General features: G+C 33.4%; 1 pseudogene; it reads right to left on the bottom strand.

Annotated features, from left to right (window-relative positions):
* Positions 1-18,422: 18,422 nt before the first annotated feature.
* On the bottom strand, positions 18,423-18,555 carry LOC118610873 (annotated as a pseudogene).
* Between the last annotated feature and the right edge of the window lie 2,054 nt (positions 18,556-20,609).

The following is a 20,609-nucleotide window of genomic DNA, read 5'->3' on the forward strand; positions in this document are numbered from 1 at the left end:
CAAACAGAAAACCAATAAGAAAATAACATCCTTAAAAGACACATTAGACCAACTGGACATAATTGGTATTTACAAAGCCTTCCATCTTCAAACAGCTCCTTATACATTTTTCTCTAGTGCACATGGAACATTCTCAAGGACTGACCATGTACTGGGACACAGAGATAGCCTCAACATATATAAGATGATTGAAATCACACCAACTGTATTCTCTGATCATAATGCTTTGAAACTAGATATCAACTGCAAAAAGAAATCAAGAAGAACCACAAACACATGGAGATTAAACAACATGCTACTAAAGAATAATAATTGGGTCAGAGAAGAAATAAAAAGAGAGATAAAGAGATACATAGAAATGAACAATAATGATGGTACAACATATCAAAACTTTTGAGACATGGCAAAAGCAGTGATAAGAGGAAAGTTCATATCGTTACAGGCCTATCTCCAAAAACAAAAACGAGCCCAAATAAATGACCTGCTTCATCTTAAAAGGAAGAACAAATTAAGCCTAAAATCAGCAAAAGGAAAGAAATAATTAAAATTAGAGCAGAAATAAATGAAATTGAAAACAATCCAAAGAAATAGAAAAAACAAATGCAACAAAGAGCTGGTTCTTTGAGAAGGTTAATAAAATTGACAAACCCATGGCTAGACTCACTAAAGAAAAAAGAGAAAGGACACAAATATACAAACTCATGGATGAGAGGGGAAATTAAAACTGACATTGCAGAAATACAAAAAATCATACACGAATACTATGACAAAGTATTTAACACCAAATTTAATAACCTAGAAGAAATCATCCAGTACTTAGAAAAATACAATCTTCCCAGACTGAATCCAGAAGAACTGGAAAATCTAAATAGACTCATCAGCAGTATGGAAATTGAAACGTTCATCAAAAATCTACCAAAAAGTTAAAAGTCCAGGACCAGATGGCTTCACCAGTGAAGTCTACCAAACATTCAAAGATTTAATACCTATTCTCAGACTCTTTCAAAAAATTGAAGAGGATGCAATACTTCCCATTTAATTTTATGAGGCCAATACTACTATGATACCAAAACCTGGTAAAGATAACACAAAAAAAGAAAACTACAGACCAATCTCTCACATGAACACAAATGAAAAATCCTAAATAAGATACCAGTGAACTGAATACAGAAACATATTAAAAAGATTATACACCACAATCAAGTGGGTTTCATCCTAGGGGCAAAGGGATGATTCGACATATGTAAATCGATTAATGTGATACACCACATAAACAAATTATAATATAAGAATTATATAATCATATGAATAGATGCAGAAAAAGCATTTGACAAGATCCAGCATCCATTTATGATCAGAACACTTAACAAAATTGGTATAAAATGAAAGTAATGTAACATAATAAAGGCCATATATGACAAACCCTCAGCCAACATTATACTTAATGATGAAAAATTAAAAACATTCCCTCTAAGATCAGGAACAAGGCAAGACTGTCCACTATCACCACTGTTATTCAATATAACATTGGGGGTCCTAGCAAGTGCAATGATATAAAAGGCATCCAAACAGGAAATGAAAAAGTCAAACTGCCACTATTTGTGGATGACATGATTCTCTATAAAGAAAACCCTAAAGACTCTATAAGAACACTGCTAGAAACAATAAGCAAATATGGTAAAGTCTCTGGATACAAAATCAGCATTCAAAAATGCATAGTGTTCCTATACTCTAACAACGAAGTGTCAGAAAAAGAAGTGTAAAAATAATTCCTTTGCAATAGCAAAAAAAAAAAAAAAAAAAAAAAAAAAAAAAAAGAATAAAATACCTAAGATTAAATTTAATGGAACATGTGAAGGACCTATGTAACGAAAACTACAAGACCCTAGTAAAAGAAATTGAAGAAGATACAAAGAAATGGAAAGATATTCCATGTTTTTGTTTTTGTATTGGAAGAATCAACAATAGTTAAAATGACCTCATTACTTAAAACATTATACAGATTCAATGCAATCCCCATCAAAATCCCATTGGCATTTTTTAAAGAAATAGAACAAAAGATCATCAAATTTGTATGGAAGCTCAAAAGATCCTGGATTGTCAAAGCCATCCTGAGAAAAAAGAATGAGGCTGGAGACATCACTCAGCCCAACTTCAAATTATACTACAAAGTGACAGTAATCAAAACAGCATGGTATGGGCCGCACAATAGGTACATGGACCAGTGGAATAGAATCAAGAGTCCAGAAGTAAACCCATGTTTACACGGGCAAGCAATTGTCATCGAAAAAGCCAAAAGCATACAGTGGAAAAAGGAGAGCCTCTTCAATAAATGGTGCTAGGAAAACTGGAAAGCCACTGTAAGAGAATGTAACTAGACTGTCATCTATTACCACATACCAAAATTAACTCAAAATAGATTAAGGACCTGGATATAAGATCTGAAATAATATAATACATAGAAGAAAACAAAGGAACTAAACTCAAAGACCTTGGACTTAAAGAGGATTTTATGAATTTGACCTCAAAGGCAAAAGAAGTAAAAGCAAAAATAAATGAATGGGACTACATCGAACTAAAAAGCTTCTGCTCAGCAAAAGAAATCGTAAACAAGATAAAAAGAAAACCATCCGAATGGTAAAATATATTTGCAAGCAATGCCTCCGATAAGGGCCTAATATCCAAAATATACAAAGAACTCATACGACTCAATAACAATAAATAAAATGATCCAATCAAAAAATGGGCAGAGGACCTGAACAGACATACAGATGGGCAACAAATATTTGAAAGATGCTCCACATCGCTAGTTATCAGGAAAATGCAAATCAAAACCACAATGAGATACCATCTCATACCCATTAGAATAGCTATAATCAATAGGACAAGTAATAACAAGTCCTGGAAATGATGTGGAGAAAAAGAAACCCTCATACATTGCTGGTGGGACTGCAAATTGGTACAGCCACTATGAAAAACAGTACAGAGGTTCCTCAAAAAACTAAGAATTGATCTAGCGTATGATCCAACAATCCCTCTACTCAAGATTTACCCCAAAGACGAAAACTCCTATCCAAAAAGATATTTGCACACCGATGTTCATAGCAGCATTATTCATGGTGGCCAGGACATGCAAGCCACCCGAAGTGCCCTACAATAAATGATTGTATAAAGAAGTTGCAGTACATATATACAATGGAATATTACTCAGCCACAAGAACAAATGAAATACTGCCATTCGCGACAACATGGATGGACCTCGATATAATCGTGCTAAGTGAAATAAGCCAAACAGAAAAAGTTGAAAATCATATGATATCATTTAGGTGTGGGATATAAACCTAAAAGCAACAAATAAACAAGGCAAACAAATAGAGACTCAAGGACATGGACTATAAGACTAGTGTTTACCAGAGGATAGGGATTCAGGAAGGAGGGGGAAGGTAGATGGCATACAGGGGATCAAATATAAGGGGATAGAGGAAGAGTGAGGTGGGTAAAGGGGATAGATGGTAGCTGAAGAAAACTGGACTTCGGGCAGTAAACACACAATATACAAATGTCAATTTATAATGTAGACCTGAAAATTTTATAATCGTGTTAACCAATGTTACCCCAATAAACTTAATTTAAAAAATAAAAATAAATAAATAAATAAAAATAAAGTGAATTTGTTATAGGTAGCATATGCTTAGGTTTTCTATTTTGAGTGTGAAAATGCTGTTTTAAATTGTAGTGTTCAATTTGTTTTCATTTAATAAAAATTTTGATATGGTTAAACGAAAATCCAATTTGCCTTTTGTCCATATTTTCTTCCTTTTCTTCTCTCTTTATTTTGATTTTTTGTACTAATCTACTTTATTTCCTCATTGGCTTTTATTTTATTTTTTTTAATTTTATTTATTAGTTTCAAGTATATAGTACATTGGTTAGATATTTATATAGTTTATAAAACAACCACCCTAAATACTCATTCTCTCCTCTGGCTCTCTACCTAGCCAATACATTAATGCTAACTGCATTCCCTATGCCATGCTCTCCATCCCCATGTCCATCTATCAACTAATAATTTGTACTTTGATCCCTCTCCCCATTATCTCAACCCCACCAATTCTTTTCCCCTCTGGCCATCACCAGATTGTTTCTATATTTGTGAGTCTGTTTTTGATTAGCTCGTTCTTTTTGTTCCTTTGATTCTGCATATAAGTGAAATGATTTGGTATTTATCTTTCTCTTGCTGACTTATTTCACTCAGCATAATAAACTCTAGGTCCATAACTGTCATTGAAAATGTTAGGATTTCATTTTTTTAATGGCTGAGTAATATTCTATTGTATATACCAACCATAACTTCTTTATCCAATTGTCCAATGATAGGCATTTAGGTTGCTTCCATATTTTGGCTATGAGTTTCTATGAATATAGAGGTGTTGTTGGCTTTTAAACTATTCCTCTTTGTTTTATTTGTAATAGTTGCTATAGATTTCCTAAAATTTGCTTTTATTTCATCACAGTATACCTTCAAACACCAATCACATGCAGTATATGAACCTGACAACACTACGTTTTTATATCTTCCCACCTAACCCTGGTATCATCACGCATTTTACTTCTTTATATGCTACAAGCCCCAGTATATATTGTTACTATCTTGTTTTAAACAATTGTCTTTTATACTATTTAATCATATTTCATCATAAGAAGCATTGCATTTCAAATATAACCATATTTTTTTTCATTTTCCCCATCCTCATTTTCTGAATAAATTCAGATTTCTCTCTGGTATCACACTTCTTCTACCTGATGAACTTTCTTTAACATTTCTCATTATTCAGGTCTCAGCAGTTGTTTGCTTGAAAATGTTTATTTCCCTTTCATTTTGAAATATATTTTCACTTGGTATATAATTCTGGATTGATAGATTTTTTACTTTTTTCTTTCGTTTGTTTTTTCATTTTTAGAGATACCATGCCATTGTCTTCTGGCTGGTATTTTGTCTCACAAGATTTCTATTGACATTGTTATCTTTGTTCTTTATTCACAGTATACCTTTAAGGTTTTCTCTTTATCTCCTGTTTTCAGCAATTTGACTATTATATGCCTCATACAATTTCCTTTATATTTATCCTTTTTGGGTTTTCCTGAGCCTCATGACTTATAGTTTGTCGAATTTTATTATTTTTGAAATTTTGGGGCTATAAACTCTTAAAACAGTTATTCTGTCCTGTTTTCATTCTCTTTACTTTCTAAGATATCAATTTACATGTGTTGGATAGTTTGACAGTATCCCACTGTTTTGATAGCTCTATTCAGTTATCTGTTTTTCTTTGTGTCTCTCACTTTGGATAATTTATATTAAACTATTTTAAAGGTCACTGACTCTCCTGGAACATGTCCAATTTTCCACTAAGCATGTCAAAGAAACATTTCACCTCTATAAGCTTTCATTTCTTGAGTTTCTTATAGTTTCCATTTCTCTGATGCAGTTCCCCAGATGGGGAATTTTATGCATATTGTATATATTTTTATTGTAGCTTTAAATATATCAATCGTAATAACTTTTAAATACCTGGTATTTCAGATATCTAGGCTATCTAGGTCTCGTTATATGGATTAGTTTACCTCTTGACAATGGATTTTTTTCCTTGCATTTTTATGCCTCAAATTTTAGAATAAATTCTAGGCATTGTGATTAAAATAAAAGTCGATACTGAGTTAAAGAATACTGATATCCAGAAATAGGTCTATCTCTCCTCCTTAGGCCATCATTATGAAGGGTTGAGTTATTCTACTCAAGAGTTGTTTTGAACATGTGTTTCATTTTTGCTATAGTTTCTTTCAGAGTAACACACTTCAAATGTCACCAAAGTGAAACATTGCTACTCTGTGATTAGTGTAAGTTTTGAGATACAGGAGTGTTTTTCTAACTGTTCCTGCTCAAACCTCAGCTTTGACTAAGCACAGCATGTCTAACCCAAAGAAGTTCTCCATGCTCTTAATTCTCCCCTAGAGGTAAACTACTGTTACTCTTTACTTGGTACATGAGAATGTTCATAGTGAGACTACAGGCATATTTTCAGTTCTGGGCTATCTTTATGCTTCCTCATACCTTATGCACCTAAATCCAAGAATGAAGTTAGCTCAGCATTCCTAACTTTCTTCCTTGTGAAGAGCTTTGGGCATAAGAGTTTCCTACTCTTTCTTCAGTGATTGCAGAAATCTGCATTGTATCATCAGAGAATCCTAGGGGCATGGAGGTTTTCTGACATTTCCACAATAAAGTCCTTTGCTTACATTTATTCCCAAGTGAGAGAAGGAAGAAAGAAGGAAAGGAAGGTTTGCTGCCAATCTTCCAGCAAGAGTCATTTTCTACTTATATGAGAGAAAGGTCTAAGACACTGAATAACTTCTGGCTAATCACCCAGTAACAACCAGTCACTATTTGTATGTCTGTTTCAGTAAGGTATGCCAATTCAGTCTCTCTTCTGTTCCTAATCTTCATGAGCCCTCACCAAAAAACTGTCAAATAGGTGCTAATTCCTGTTATGTCTGGCACTCAAACTGATTCTCAATTGTCAGACAGGCTCACACTTAAGTTTTAAGGAATTTTTACTTTTTAGTTTTTTTTTCTTGTTTTTATAACTTTCTCTTCCTTTCATTCTCTGTTTCATAGAAACATGTTTATGAGCTCCCTCTCTCCTCATGGGGAAGATCAATTCAACTTCTTGTTTTGTGTCTTCGGCTTGCTAATGAGCTTTAAAAGTATTTGATTACATAGGTTACCCAGATTTTACATTTAGTAGTATGGAATCTCTTGCAACGTTCTATATCCTAACCACAGCAAAACTTTAAACACAGGTATATTTGGGATACAGTTTTTTTCTATTCTCAGAATAAAGATTAACAAATATTTAAATATTAAATTCTAGTCAGTATATGTATGTATATCCATTCCCTGTCTCCCTCTATCTCTTTCTCTGTCCCTCCTCCCCCCTCCCTACTTCCCTTCCTCCTTTCTCCTCTACCTTTCCAGTGAAATAACAATTTTTAAATGCAGAGGAAATTATACAGTTCAAATTTCACACTTTGGTAATCAACACACTAATTGAAAAAAGGAATATAAATTAGTGCTAAAACTTATGAAACTTATGAAAGTTTGATGAGGACTGAGATATAGTCTCAAAATATCTCCCCAGAAAATGCTTATAAATTTAAAAAGCAAAAATAGAAACACCTAGCAAACACCACTTTAACCACATGATTAACGTTATCATAACAGCATTAAAAAAACACACACACTTACCTCCTGGCAAGATGCAATGAAAATGATGCACTGCTTCTGTGATAATTCTGCCAAGTATGAATCACTTGAATCTGATCATTAAACAAACTCAATTACTGAACACTCTACCAGATAACTGGATGTCTTTTAAAAACTGTTAAATATAAGAAAGACAAAAAATAAAGACTGAAGAACTATTCTAGATTATAGGAGGCTAAAGAGGCAGAACAATAAGTGAATCAAAGTTCTTGGACCACAATAACTTTTTTTTTTTTTGCTCTAATTAGACATTATTGGGACGAGTTTGGTTTAATAAGATCTGTAGTTTTGATGATAGCATATCAATGATAATTTCCTGATTTTGATTATGGCATGGTAGTTGTAGAAGAAAATGACTTTTTCTTAAGAAATATACAGTAACTTATTGGGATAATAAAATATTATATCTGTAACTTATTCTCCAGTGGTTCAAAGAAAAATATTCACATATATGTGTGTGTGTGTACGTACATATATACATATATATATACACACATACACATATATATATACACACACACACATACATATATATATATGAAAAGATAAAATAGGTAAAATATATTAACTTGGAGAATCTAATTGAAGGTTATATAGAATTCTGTAACCTAAAATTTTCTGTAAGTTTGCAATTACTTTGGAAAGGTATAGTTTTCTAATGTTTGATAATGGTAGATATCACTAAGATATTATGCTTTATGTTTTTCTTTGCTTTTGTGTCCTCCTCCAACCCAGCTTTATTGGGATATAATTGACACATAATGTTTTGTAAGTTTAAGTTGTTCAGAATGTTGATTTGATTTATTTATGTACTGCAAGATGATCCCCACCATAATATTAGCTAATACTTATATCCAGTCACATGGTTATTTCTTTTTTGAAGTATGAACATTTAAGATCTACTTTCTTAATAAAATCCAAGTGTATAAAACGGTACTATAAACTATAGTTACTATGCTGAACATAGATTCCTGGAAGTAATTCACCTTGTAACTGGAAGTTTGTATTTTCTAACATCTCCCCATTCTCCTCCACCTGGGAACCATCACTCTTTATTTCTATGAGTTCAACATTTTTAGATTCAACACATAAGTGATACAATGTAGTATTTATCTTTCTCTATCTGTCTTATTTCACTTAGCATAAAGCCTCCAAGTTTCATCAAAGTTGTTGCAAGCAGCAGGATTTCCTTCTTTTCATAACTAAATAATATTCCTCTGTGTATGTGAGAGATAAGAGGGGAGAGAGAGAGAGAGAGAGAGAGAGAGTCACATCTTCTTTATTCATTGATGGATAGTTAGGTTGTTTCCATATCTTGGCTAATGTAAATAATACTGCAATGAACTTCTGGGAATGCAGATATCTCTTTGAGATACTGATCTTGTTTCCTTTGGACATATAACCAGAAGTGGAATTGCTGGATTATATGGTAGTTCTATTTTTAATTTTTTTGAGGGACCTCCATACTGTTTTCCATAGTGGCAATACCAATTTTCATTCTCACCATAAGTGCAAAAGTGTTTTCTTCACGCCTCGCCAGCACTTGTTATCTCGTCTATTTGATGATAGCCATTCTAACAGGTGTGAGGTAATATCTCACTATGTCTTGATTTGCATTTTCCCAATGATTAGTGATGTTGAAGACTTTTATGTACCTCTCAGACATTTAAGTATCTTCTTTGGAAACATATTTATTCAATTCCTCTGCCCACTTTTTAACGAGTTGCTAGTTTTCTTTTTTGTATGTTTTTGTTTTGTGTTTTTGCTTTTGAGTTATGAGTTCTTTATGTATTTTGGATAATAACCCTTCTCATATATATAATGTGTCAATATTTTTTCATTTCATAGGTTGCCTTTTCATGTTGTTGATGTTTTCTTTTCCCTGTGCAGAAGATTTTTAGTTTGATGTAGTCCCACTTATTTATTTTTCCTTTATTGCTTCTGCTTTTGGTGTTACTCAGGCAATTGCTGCTGAAACCAACATCAAAGAACATTTTACTATATTTTCTCCTAGGAATTTTATGGTTTCAGGATTTAAATGTAAGTCTTTAATTCATATAGAGTCCATTTTTACAAGTGGTGTAAGATAAAGGTCCAAGTCATTCTTCCATATGTGGTTAGCCAGTTTTCCCTATACTATTGGCTGAAGAGATTATCTTTCCTCATTGAGTGTTCTTGGATTCCTTGTTAAATGTTAGTTGATTATATATGTATAGGGTTATTTATGTGCTTCCAATTCTATTTCATTGGTCTTTTTGTGTATTTTTATGTCATTACCATTCTGTTTTGATTACTGCAGTTTTTGTGGTATGGTTTGAAATTAGGAAGAATGATGCCAATGGCTTTGTTGTTCTTTCTCAGTATTGCTTTGGCTATTTGGGGTCTTTAATGGATCTATACAAATATTAGGATTGTTTTCTTTTTCACTCTGAGAAAAATGCCATTGGAATTTTATTGGGGTTGCACTGAGTCTATAGATGGTTTTGAGCAATATGGACATTTTATATTAATTCTTCTGGTCTATAAATAAGGAACATCTTTCCGTTTGTCCATTCTTCAATTTCTTTCATTAAAATCTTAGAGTTTTCACTGCATAGTTCTCTCACTTCCTTGGTTAAATTTATCCCTAAGTATTTTATTGTTTTTGATGTTATAGTGAAATGCTGTCCTTTATGTATTTTTCAGACATTGTGTTGTTAGTACATAGAAATGCAATTTATTTCTTTATGTTGATTACAAATCCTGCAACTTTACTAAATTTATTGGTTAGTTCTAGTAGTTTTTCTGATGGAGACTTTAGAATTTTCTACATATAAGATCATATTTGCAAACTAAGATAATATTAATCTTTTCCAACTTTAATGTCTTTTATTTTTTTCTTGCCTGATGGCTCTGTCTAGGACTTCCAGTTCTGTGTTGAATAGAAGTGGTAAGAGGAGACACCCTTGTATTTTTCTTGATCTTAAAGTTTTTAATATTTTGCCATTGAGTATGATGTTGGTCATGGGTTTATTATAAATGGCTTTTATTTTGATGGGGTATGTTCATCTTCTATAACCAATTTATTGACTGTTTTTAACTTAAAAAGAATCTTATAAAATGCTTTTTTTAATGGATATTAATATGATCATATAATATTTATTTCTCTTCTATTAATGTGGTGTATCACATTTATTGATTTATGTTTGATGAACCAACCTTTCATCCCAGGGATAAATTCCATTTGATCATGACGAATAACATTTTTAATATTCTGTTCTATTTAGTTTTTTATATTTTGTAGAGAATTTTTCGAACTATATTCATCAGGGATATTGGTCTGTAATTTTCTTATAGTATCCTTTTTGGGATCAGAGTAATGCTGGCTTTGTAAAATGAGTTTGGAGTGTTCTTCTACTTTTTGGAAAAGTTTGAGATGTATTAGCTGTTAATTCTTCAAAAGTTTGATAGGATTCATTAGTGAAACCATCTGGTCTGGCCTTTCTATGCTGGGAGGTTTTGATTACCAATTAGGAAATTACAATTTCCTAATTACAATTTCCTACAATTACAATTACAATTTCCTAATTACAATTTTCTAATTGGTGACTGGTCTGTTAAGATTTTCTATTTCTTTATGATTCAATATTAATAAGTTATGTTTCTAGGAACTTGTTTCTTCTATGTAACCTACATTGTTCATACTATACTCTTATGATTCTTTGTATTTCTGTAGTATTAGTCGTAATATCTCCTATGTCATTTCTGATTTTATTTGAACATTCTCAGTTTTTTCTTAGTCTAGCTAAAGGTTTGTCAATTTTTCTTTTCAAAGACCAGGTATTAATTTTATTGATATTTTCTTTAGTTTTTCTCATCTCTTATTTCTGCTCTGATCTTTGTTATTTCCTTTCTTATATGAAATTTGAAGTCAATTTGTTTTCTCTAGTATCTTGATGTGTAAAGTGAGATCATTTATTTAAAATATTTCTTGTTTCTTAATGCAGGTGTTTATCTCTAAAACTTCCTTCATAGAACTACTTTTGTAGCATCTGATAGGTTTTGATATGTTGTGCTTCTATTTTTTTGTTTTGTCATTGTTATTGTTTTGTTTTGTTTTAAGATATTTCTTGATTTTGCTTTTGATATCTTGTTTGACCTGCTGGTTCAGGAGAGTGTGATTGAATCTTCACACACTTATAAATTTCCCAGCTTTTCTCTTGTTATTGATTTCTAGTTTCATACCATTGTGGTCAGAAAAATATTTGGTACGATTTCAATCTTCTTTGTTTGCTAAGATGATTTGTGACCTATCACATGACCTACCCTGCATAATGCACTTGAGAAGAATGTGTGTGCTACTATTACTGGAAAGAATGTTCTAAAATGGTTGGGTCTATTTGGTCTAAGGTATTGTTTAATCCAATGTTTCTCTGTTATTTTTTTTTTCTGGGTGGTAATGTATCCATTACTGAAAGTGAGAAATTGGAGTCTCCTACATTATTGTATTGTTTGCTATTTCTCCTTTCATATTTGTTAATTTATGGTTACTACATGAAGGTGCTCTCATGTTGGGTACATATATTTTTTTTTCAATTATTATATCTTCTTGATGAATTGACCTCTTTAACATTATTTAATGAACTTATTTGTCTCTTGTTACTGCTTTTGGTTTGAAGTCTATTTCTCTAGATACGCTTGCTTTGTTTTGGTTTCTACTTGCATGGAAATTTTTTTTTCATTTTTTCACTTTGAGCCTATATATTTTTTTAAAGCTGAACCGAGTCTAGTATCCAGCATATAATTGAACCTTGTTTTATTGATTGTTTTTTATTTTTGTTTCTGTTTCTTTAATTATACATCAAGCCACTTTATAACTTTTGATTGGACAGTTTAATCCATTTACACTTAGAGTATCATTAATATTTAAATTTATTGATGCCATCTTTATTTTATTTTAACTACATTATTTTAGCTACAGCTATTTTAAATATTTTTGTCCTTTTTACCTTTATTCTAAAATTAAGCAATTAATATATCACCATATTACGCGTCAGGTATTCTGAGTCTGACTGTATGATTACCTTTACCAGTATTTATTTTTGTGTTACTGAAATTATATAATCAGTGATATTTTGCTTCAGCTTAAAGAAATTTTAATATTTTTGTAAGGTTTAATAGTGATGAATTCCCTCGGTTTTTGTTTATTAGAGAAAGTCTTTGTTTCTTCTTTAATTCCAAAAAATAATTTTGGTGGGTTTAGCATTTTTGGGCGACAGTTTCTTTTAGCCTTTTAAATATATCATCCCATTCTCTCCTACCCTGCAAAGTCTCTTCTGAGAAATCTACAGATAACCTTCTTGGGGTTCCTCATATGAGAAAAGGCATTTTTTCTTGCTGCTTTTAAAAATGATCTCTTTTGTCTTTAGTTTTTTACAGTTTTATTATGTGTCTTAGAGAAAAACATTTCGTATTGAAATTTTGAGGTAACCTTGTTAGCTCTAAGCTTAGATGTCTAAATCTCTACTCAGATTTGTAAAGTTCTGAGCCATTATTTCTTTAAGCTTTCTACTCCTTTATCCTTCTCTTCTACTGGAATTTTAATGATGCATACATTATTTCTTTTGGTGATGCCCCTTAATTCCTGTAGGCTTTCTTTATTCTTTTTCTTTTCTCTTTTTGCTCCTCAGATTGGATCATTTTAATATATCTGCTCACTAATTTTCTCTTCCCCTAGTTCAAAACTGATATTGAAGCTCTCTATTGTATTTTTCAGTTCAGTCATTGTATATTCTTGAGCGCCAAAATTTCTGTATTTTTTTGTTTGTTTCCTCTTTATTGAACTTCTCATTTGTTTTCTTGATGTCATTAATTGTTCATTTCTGTTGCCTTGTAGCTCTCCGAGTAACTTTAGAACAATTACTTTGAATTCTTTGATGTCCATTTTTTGGGGGCGCTTACTAGAGTTTTACTATATTTCTTTGGTGAAGATATTTCCCCGATTCTTTGTAATTCCAGTAGCCTTGCAAATATGTCTGCACATTTGAAGATGCAGTCACCTCTTTCAGGCTGTATGGACTGATTTTGGTAAGGGAAGACTTTCATCTGCAGATGGGGACACAGCACATTGTGATGTGACCCTGACTAATTGTTCAAGTCACTGAGTTCAGGGTGTGATGTCTCTTTGACTCAGGCCACAGGGGTCTATAGAATCAACAACTGTGTTTTCCTTGGCAAGCACTGGAGAGGGATGGCAATGGATACAAGGGCTTTTGGGATCCTAAGTGGCACCTCCAGGTCCAATAACTAGAAACCAGGGCAGGTAGCTGTAGTGGCTGAAACCAGTGTTTTTCATACTCTCAGTTGTGAGGGACACCTGCAGGTGCCTATGGAGTGACAGAGGCCAGACGCAAACACACTTATAGTGATGGGGGCCAGAACAGGTAGCAAGGTTGAAACCAGCTATGAACAAGGTAGCTGTGGATGTCCTGCTATCAATGTACTACCCTATGGCTGCACATTATAGCCCTGCATGTTCGCAGTGCAGTGGAGGACAATGACAGGGATCAGGCTATGGGGAGAAGGAGTTGTACAGGTGCTTAGATGAAGGGGCTAGTTGGAGGCTGACACAGTCATGCCAGCCAGTGACAGAAAGTATGTCCTGATCTAGACCTCCAAGCAGTTGCAGGGACCCTGATTATTAGCGTGCTCACCTGTGGCCACACAATTTGCCCCTGGGCATAAATACTGTTGTGGAGACCAGTGATAGGGGGTCAGGGTGGAAACACACAACTGCACAACTAGAGGGGCTATCTATAGGTGCCAGCAAGTGACAGATGGCAGAACTGGATTTGAACTCACAAACAGGGGCAGGGGCCCTTGATGTTGGTGTGCTCTCCTGTGGTTCAACTCTCTTCACACTGCTGTGGAGCCTGGGGGCAATGATTCAGGCATGTAGATAAATAGCTAGAAGGGCAGAGAAGGACTGAGCTGGCTGGCATTCATAAATGTAAATACTTGTGAGGTGACAACTGTTGCAATCTGTAAGGGATCTGCAGCAGTTATACTGGCTGGTGATTTTGTCAGCGGTGGAAGCTGCTGCATTTATCTGCAGAGCAGTTCTCAGTGAACCAGAAACACTCACCCTGCATGTCTTCTAATACAGCCTCTGCTTTTCTTCCTTATTCCTAGCTGGCTCTATGCAACTCTCAGCTTTGCCAGTCTGGGTGGGCTAAAACTGAAGCAGGACCTTTGCGCAGTGCTCTTAGAGGCTGGTTGTTCATCTTAGTTTCTCTTTCCTGGTGAGGGGAACTCTTTCTAGCTGTAAAGTTTCTTCTTGGCACTGAACAGTGCCAGCTTGGGGGATATAATAATGCAGGCAAAATGAAGTTCTCTTTCTTCTCTTATGTGATTTTGTTGTTGTTCCATGTGTGTTGCTAAAATTTCCTAAGCAGGCTCTGGAAGTCTTCCAAAGATGTTTTTGGTTGTGGATAGCTGCCCAATCATTGATTTTTGTGGGAGGATGTGGAAGCTTTGTTCTCATACATTGTCATTTTTCCCACAACCAACTTCTTTTGTGTCTTGATGAAAGCATTGTGAGGCTACCCTGTAGCAAAATGAAAAAAAAAAAAAAAATGACTTGAAAGCTTACAAATACATTTCTGTTTCATGCAAGTATTACATATTTGTTACGTTATAACTTATTAAATAATTTTTATGAGATGTCCCTCTCCACTTTCTTCCAATATTACATTTACAGTGAAGCTAAATCCTGTAAATAAGAAATAAAAATCACCTAACATAGGATCTCTTACAAGCTTTAGGCCTAGGTTTCTATTATAGTATAAAAGTTTCTTTGAACAACTAATGTAGGTATAATTCATTAATGAAGAAACAAACACCTGTGTTTCCATATATTCCATTTATTTCACGATATTACAACCTCATGGATGAATTTCTGTTCATTCAAATAGCATGAGAGCTTCCCATGAAGATTGACTTTCATCGGGTACATTGTTATCCAAGTTCATGTGAGTCTGGAAAGAAGCAAGAATGGATATCTATAGTTGCATATGTATACTAACGAATAAACCAATCATTTCAGAGATATTAAAGAAATAGCAAAGGTGACAAAATGTGATATGCTAGTATGTTTTGCTAAAATGCTTTTTATAAAACATTAGCTCAGACTGAAAAGAAGGGGTTGTGCAGTGTAGCTGAATCAATCTGTGATTTCTTCAATCTGTGCCTCTCATAGTTGGGTTGGTATTCAGATTCTTTATAGAAATGTACACAGTTCCCCAGACAGAATATATTCTTAAGAAAATCATCTTTAAAAAATTGACCTTTAAAAAATTGAAATGATTTAGGCATGCATATAGCCTGATTTTTTTAACCAAAAGTCAGAGCAAATATTTTTATATTCATGATAAACACACTGAAAACTCAATCTATGATCTCAATATTAGAAAGTCACACTTATTGCAAATCTGAAACAGATACTTTATTGTAGCTGTCAATTTTAATCTAATTAGATTTTACTGTTAATTCATGATTTAGAGAAGAGTTAGAGCTATACAGTTGTGAAATAAGATGGACTCTAACATTCTGAATCATAAGATACAAAAAGTTAATAAATGATTGAAAAGTGAAAAGAATATATTCCTTTGAAAAAAATAAAAATAAAATAAAAATAACTAACTAAATAAATAAAGATAAAAAATAATTTAATGGAAAAATAAATGGAGAAATAACATAAACAAAATATACATTATATATCTAACATTTTCAGTCCTGTTGGTATACTCTAAATATTAACACACAATGATCTTGTGAGAAATCTAACTGAATTTTCAATAAATGGAAGGTTTCTGTGCTATAGTGTTGACAGGGAATCGAAGTACTTTATTAACTTCAAATTTTGACAAATATAAAAAATCCTTCTATTTGTAATTGAATAGTTTATAAAATAGATTATAAGGAAATAAAGTATTTGGAGATATAGAGCCCTTTTATTACATTGACAAGATTAATAATATAATAAATAAATATATATTAAACATCATTTTAAAAGTATTCTCTAAGAGTGGCTTTAATTCCTACTAACATCTACAGATTAACAGAATAAAGAGATATCAATTACTTAAGTGAAGAGCTTGGTAAGTTCCAAAGACATGGTAGAAAGAAAGTAGTAGAGGAGGAAACAAAAAAGGAATAAGCTTAAGGATGGGTGGTAGAAATATAAGATAGCATATTCTGGGATGTTATTTATCTAAAGTAGGCATTAAGAAATTCAAGGTTTATAAATAGGGTAGAATTTGTTAAGTGCTAATAGTGAAGTTCATGGATAAAGTTAATTTTTAAAAATCTTCTGAAAATAAACACCCCACATGTGTTATAGAATATAAATATAGAGGTGCAGGAAAGTAAAAAAAAAAAAAATTCATTTTACTTTAGAATTAGTCTCCAGATCATTAATTAAAGATTATCCTAATTTCATGATAATTCAAAATTCTGTGGTCTTTGGGTGAAAAAGCTTTCGGTATTTGTCACAAAAAGCAAAATATAAGTTTATGTCATACACGCATGCACACATATACACACACATGCATATATGCATTTATTAACCCTGTTTTAAAACGGTAAAATTTGCCCATGCTATGGTTTCTCCTTCAGAAACCACATTGTCCTTTATCCGGATTTTATATTAGAAAATTTTATACTATTTTTAAATCTCCCAGCTGAGGACATGAGACACATCAACTTTCTGTTGCTCTTCATTCACTACTTATTAATAGGTAATTAAAATCTAAAATTAAAATTTGTGTTCTTAGTGCCACTAGCCCCAATTTAAATATCAGTTCTTACCCAGAGGCTATTATTGTAGGCCAAGAACGTTTTCATTCACACGGAAAGTTATATTAAGCATTTGGTCTAGAGTATATTGTGCTTGTATAATTTATTACACTTTTTGAATGTTTTTTTTTTTTGCTTTAAAAGATTGATACATAATTGACATATAATGCCATGTAAGTTTAAGATATAGAACATGTTGATTTGATACATTTATATATTGCAATGTAATTACCACCTTAGTGTTAACCAACACTTCCAGTGTGTTACATAGTTACGATTTCTTCTGGTAGTGGGAAAGATCTAGTCTCTTAATAACTTTAAAATTTATAATACAGTATTATCTATAATTACTATGCTGTGCATTAGATCTCTACCATTTATTTATCTACTGATTGCAAATTTGTACCTTGAACAATATCTTCTCAATTTCCCCATCTTCCAGCACCTGGTAACAGCAGTTCTACTCTGTTTTTATGATTTCGACATTTTAAGAGTCCATATATGTTATCATAAAGTATTTGTCATTCTCTATATTTAATTGCTGTAGCCAAGGGCTACCAGTACTGTTAAATAAGAGTGATGAGTGGGTACTTTTTCTTCTCGTCTTAGGGGCAAAGATTTCAATTTATCGCCATTGAGTATACTGTTAGCTATGGCCGTTTTATACTGCCTTTCTTATGTTGAGGTACATACCATTTATACCCAGTCTGTTGAAAGTTTTTATCATGAAGGAATGTATTTTTTTTTTTGAAGTGACATTACTTTATTGAAATCTTTCCCTGAATCTTCTGTAAAAATGGACACGACCCCTCTGCCTCCCACTTGGGTCTGTGGAAGAGAGATATAAAGAATAGCAGGCACAGTCCTTGGAGGCATATTGTCTCTAGAAATGATCTCTATTGCTTCACATCCAGAACCTTACTTCACCATGAAGAGTACATTATAGAAGTTAAAATGTCAATTTTCGGTGATTTTCCTTGAAGCTGGCATGGCTGTTTGAACACAATAATGGCACTGCATTTAACATGCACATAGTGTTCGGTCATCCTGTAGGTACTTTTTTATTCCTTTCCTTTCCCCCAGCTTTATTGAAATTTAATAGACAACTAGTTGCTTATATTTACATTGTATAATTCAATGATTTTTTCTTTTTAAATTTTCTAACACTTCTCTTGTAAACTTGTATTTTAGATTCTTCTTTGTAGTAAACCACACTCTTCTGCTATTTACAAGGTAATTTCTGAGTTGTCCGAACTTCACGTTCCTCCATTGTACTCCCCCATTCAATCTTGGCTGCCACCATCAGACAGACAGAAAGCAGAAGAACCCTTTTTCTTTGCATCTGCACTAGAACCTTAGCAACAGACAGTAACTGCTCCAGGTCTGTCAAATAGATGTGTTTCAATGAGTTGTTTTTTGTTTTTCAATTATAATTGGCATTCAATAATCATCTCAGTTGTACAGCATAGTGAATAAAGATCTATACAACTCACGAAGTGATCACCCCACTAAATCTAGAGCCCCTCTTCCTCCTTACATGTTTATATAATATTATTAACTATTTTCCTTATGCTATGTTTTATATTCCCTTGTCTATTTCATAACTATCCATTTGTATTTCTTAATCCCTTTGCCCTTTCTCACCATCCCCCGAATCCTCCTCTCATCTAGTAGCCCTCAAAATATTCTCTATGCGTTTAGTATCTATGAGTTTATTTCTATTTTTTGTTGTTGTTGTTGTTGTTCTCATTCTTTAGATTCCACATGCACATGAAATCATGAGATATTTGTCTTTTTCTATCTGATCCATTTAATTTGGCAGAATACCCTCTAGGTCCAAAAGGCAATATCTTTTTCCATCCCCTTTTTAGTCTGTGTGTGTCTTTTAATCTGAAATGAGTCTCTTGTAGGCAGCATATATAGGGTTCTTGTGTTCTTATCCATTCGGCCACCCTATCTTTTGATTGGAACACTTAATTCTTTTCCATTTGAGGTACTTGTTGATAGGAATGTAATTGTTACCGTTCTTTATTCATGTTTTTGACACATTTTCTTTCTTCTTAGAGAAGTCCCTTCAACATTTCCTGTAATACTGGCTTGATGATGATAGATGATAAATTCCTTTAGTTTTTTTTTTTTTTTTAAATCTGAGAAGCTCTTTATTTGTCCTTTGACTCTAAATGATAGCTTTGTTGAATAAAGTATTCTTGTTTATAGGTCCTGGTTTTTCACCACATTGAATATTTTGTGTCAATCCCTTCATTCCTGCATGGTTTCTTTTGAGAAATCGGCTGCCGGTCTTATGGGTGCTCTCTTGTAGGTAACTAAGTGCTTTTTTCTCTTACTACTTTTAAGATTTTCTCTTTGTAATTAACCTTTGGCATTTTAATTAGAATGTGTCTTGGTGTGGGCCTCTTTGGGTTCCTCTTTTGTGAGACTCTCTGAGCTTCCTAAGGTTGAATGTCTACTTCCTTCGCCAGATTAGGGAAGTTTTCCATAATTACTTCTTCAAATAGTTCTTCAGCTTCTTGTTTTCCTCCAGGTACCCCTATGACACGGATATTTTTATATTTAATTGTGTCCCATAAGCTCCTTAAATTATTATTATAGTCTTGGCTTCTTTTTTCTTGCCATTCTGATTTTCTTTAGTTTCCTCGTCCTCTATATCAATGGTTTGATCCTCCTCTTTATCCACTCTGTTGATTCCCTCTAACATACTCTTCATCTCAGGTAATGTGTTTTTTATTTCTGACTGGTTCCCTTTTAAAATTTTCATTTCCATTTTATGTTTTTTATTTCTTTGTTAAAGTTCTCACTAAATTCATCTACACATCCCCTAAGTTCATTGAGCATCTTTATAACCAGTATTTTAAAATCTGCATTCTGTTAGATTGCTTGACACCATTATTCCTGGATCTCTGTTCTGTTCTCTCATATGGTTTATGCTTGTTTGTCTTCCCATTTTGGCTGCCTTTCCAAGTCTGATTCTATTACTAAGCAAAGCTCCCAAGTCTCCCGGTCTTGTTAGCATGGCTTTATATGGTAGATGTCTAGCAGCACAGTCCTAAGAGAGGTTCAGGTGCAGGCCAAGTTTAGTCCCAGCCTGGGCCCAATTAAGATTCAACAAGCAATCCATAGATACTGTGCTTACAGTTGCCTCAAGAGGCCACACCAGAAGCCAAGGCCAGCTATTACCAGTGCGAGTCTTGGCTCTGCTCAACAAGGCAAACTAGATTCTGGAGGACACAACTGGACATGGCTTGGGTGGGGCTGTGAGTTGGGGGAGGTGGCACTTCAGGGAATCCTCTGGGCAGAGCTACTTCTTATCCAGTTCGATGACATCTCAGTTATGGGGGCACTGTGTCCACACACTGGGAGTGGGGAAGGGCTCCACAGAGGAACAATAGATACTACCCGCACCTCTGCCTGGGAGAGATCCTTGCCTCTGGCCCTC

This window comes from Rousettus aegyptiacus, unplaced genomic scaffold (genome assembly GCF_014176215.1).
Source record: "Rousettus aegyptiacus isolate mRouAeg1 unplaced genomic scaffold, mRouAeg1.p scaffold_m13_p_13, whole genome shotgun sequence".
Classification (NCBI taxonomy): domain Eukaryota; kingdom Metazoa; phylum Chordata; class Mammalia; order Chiroptera; family Pteropodidae; genus Rousettus; species Rousettus aegyptiacus.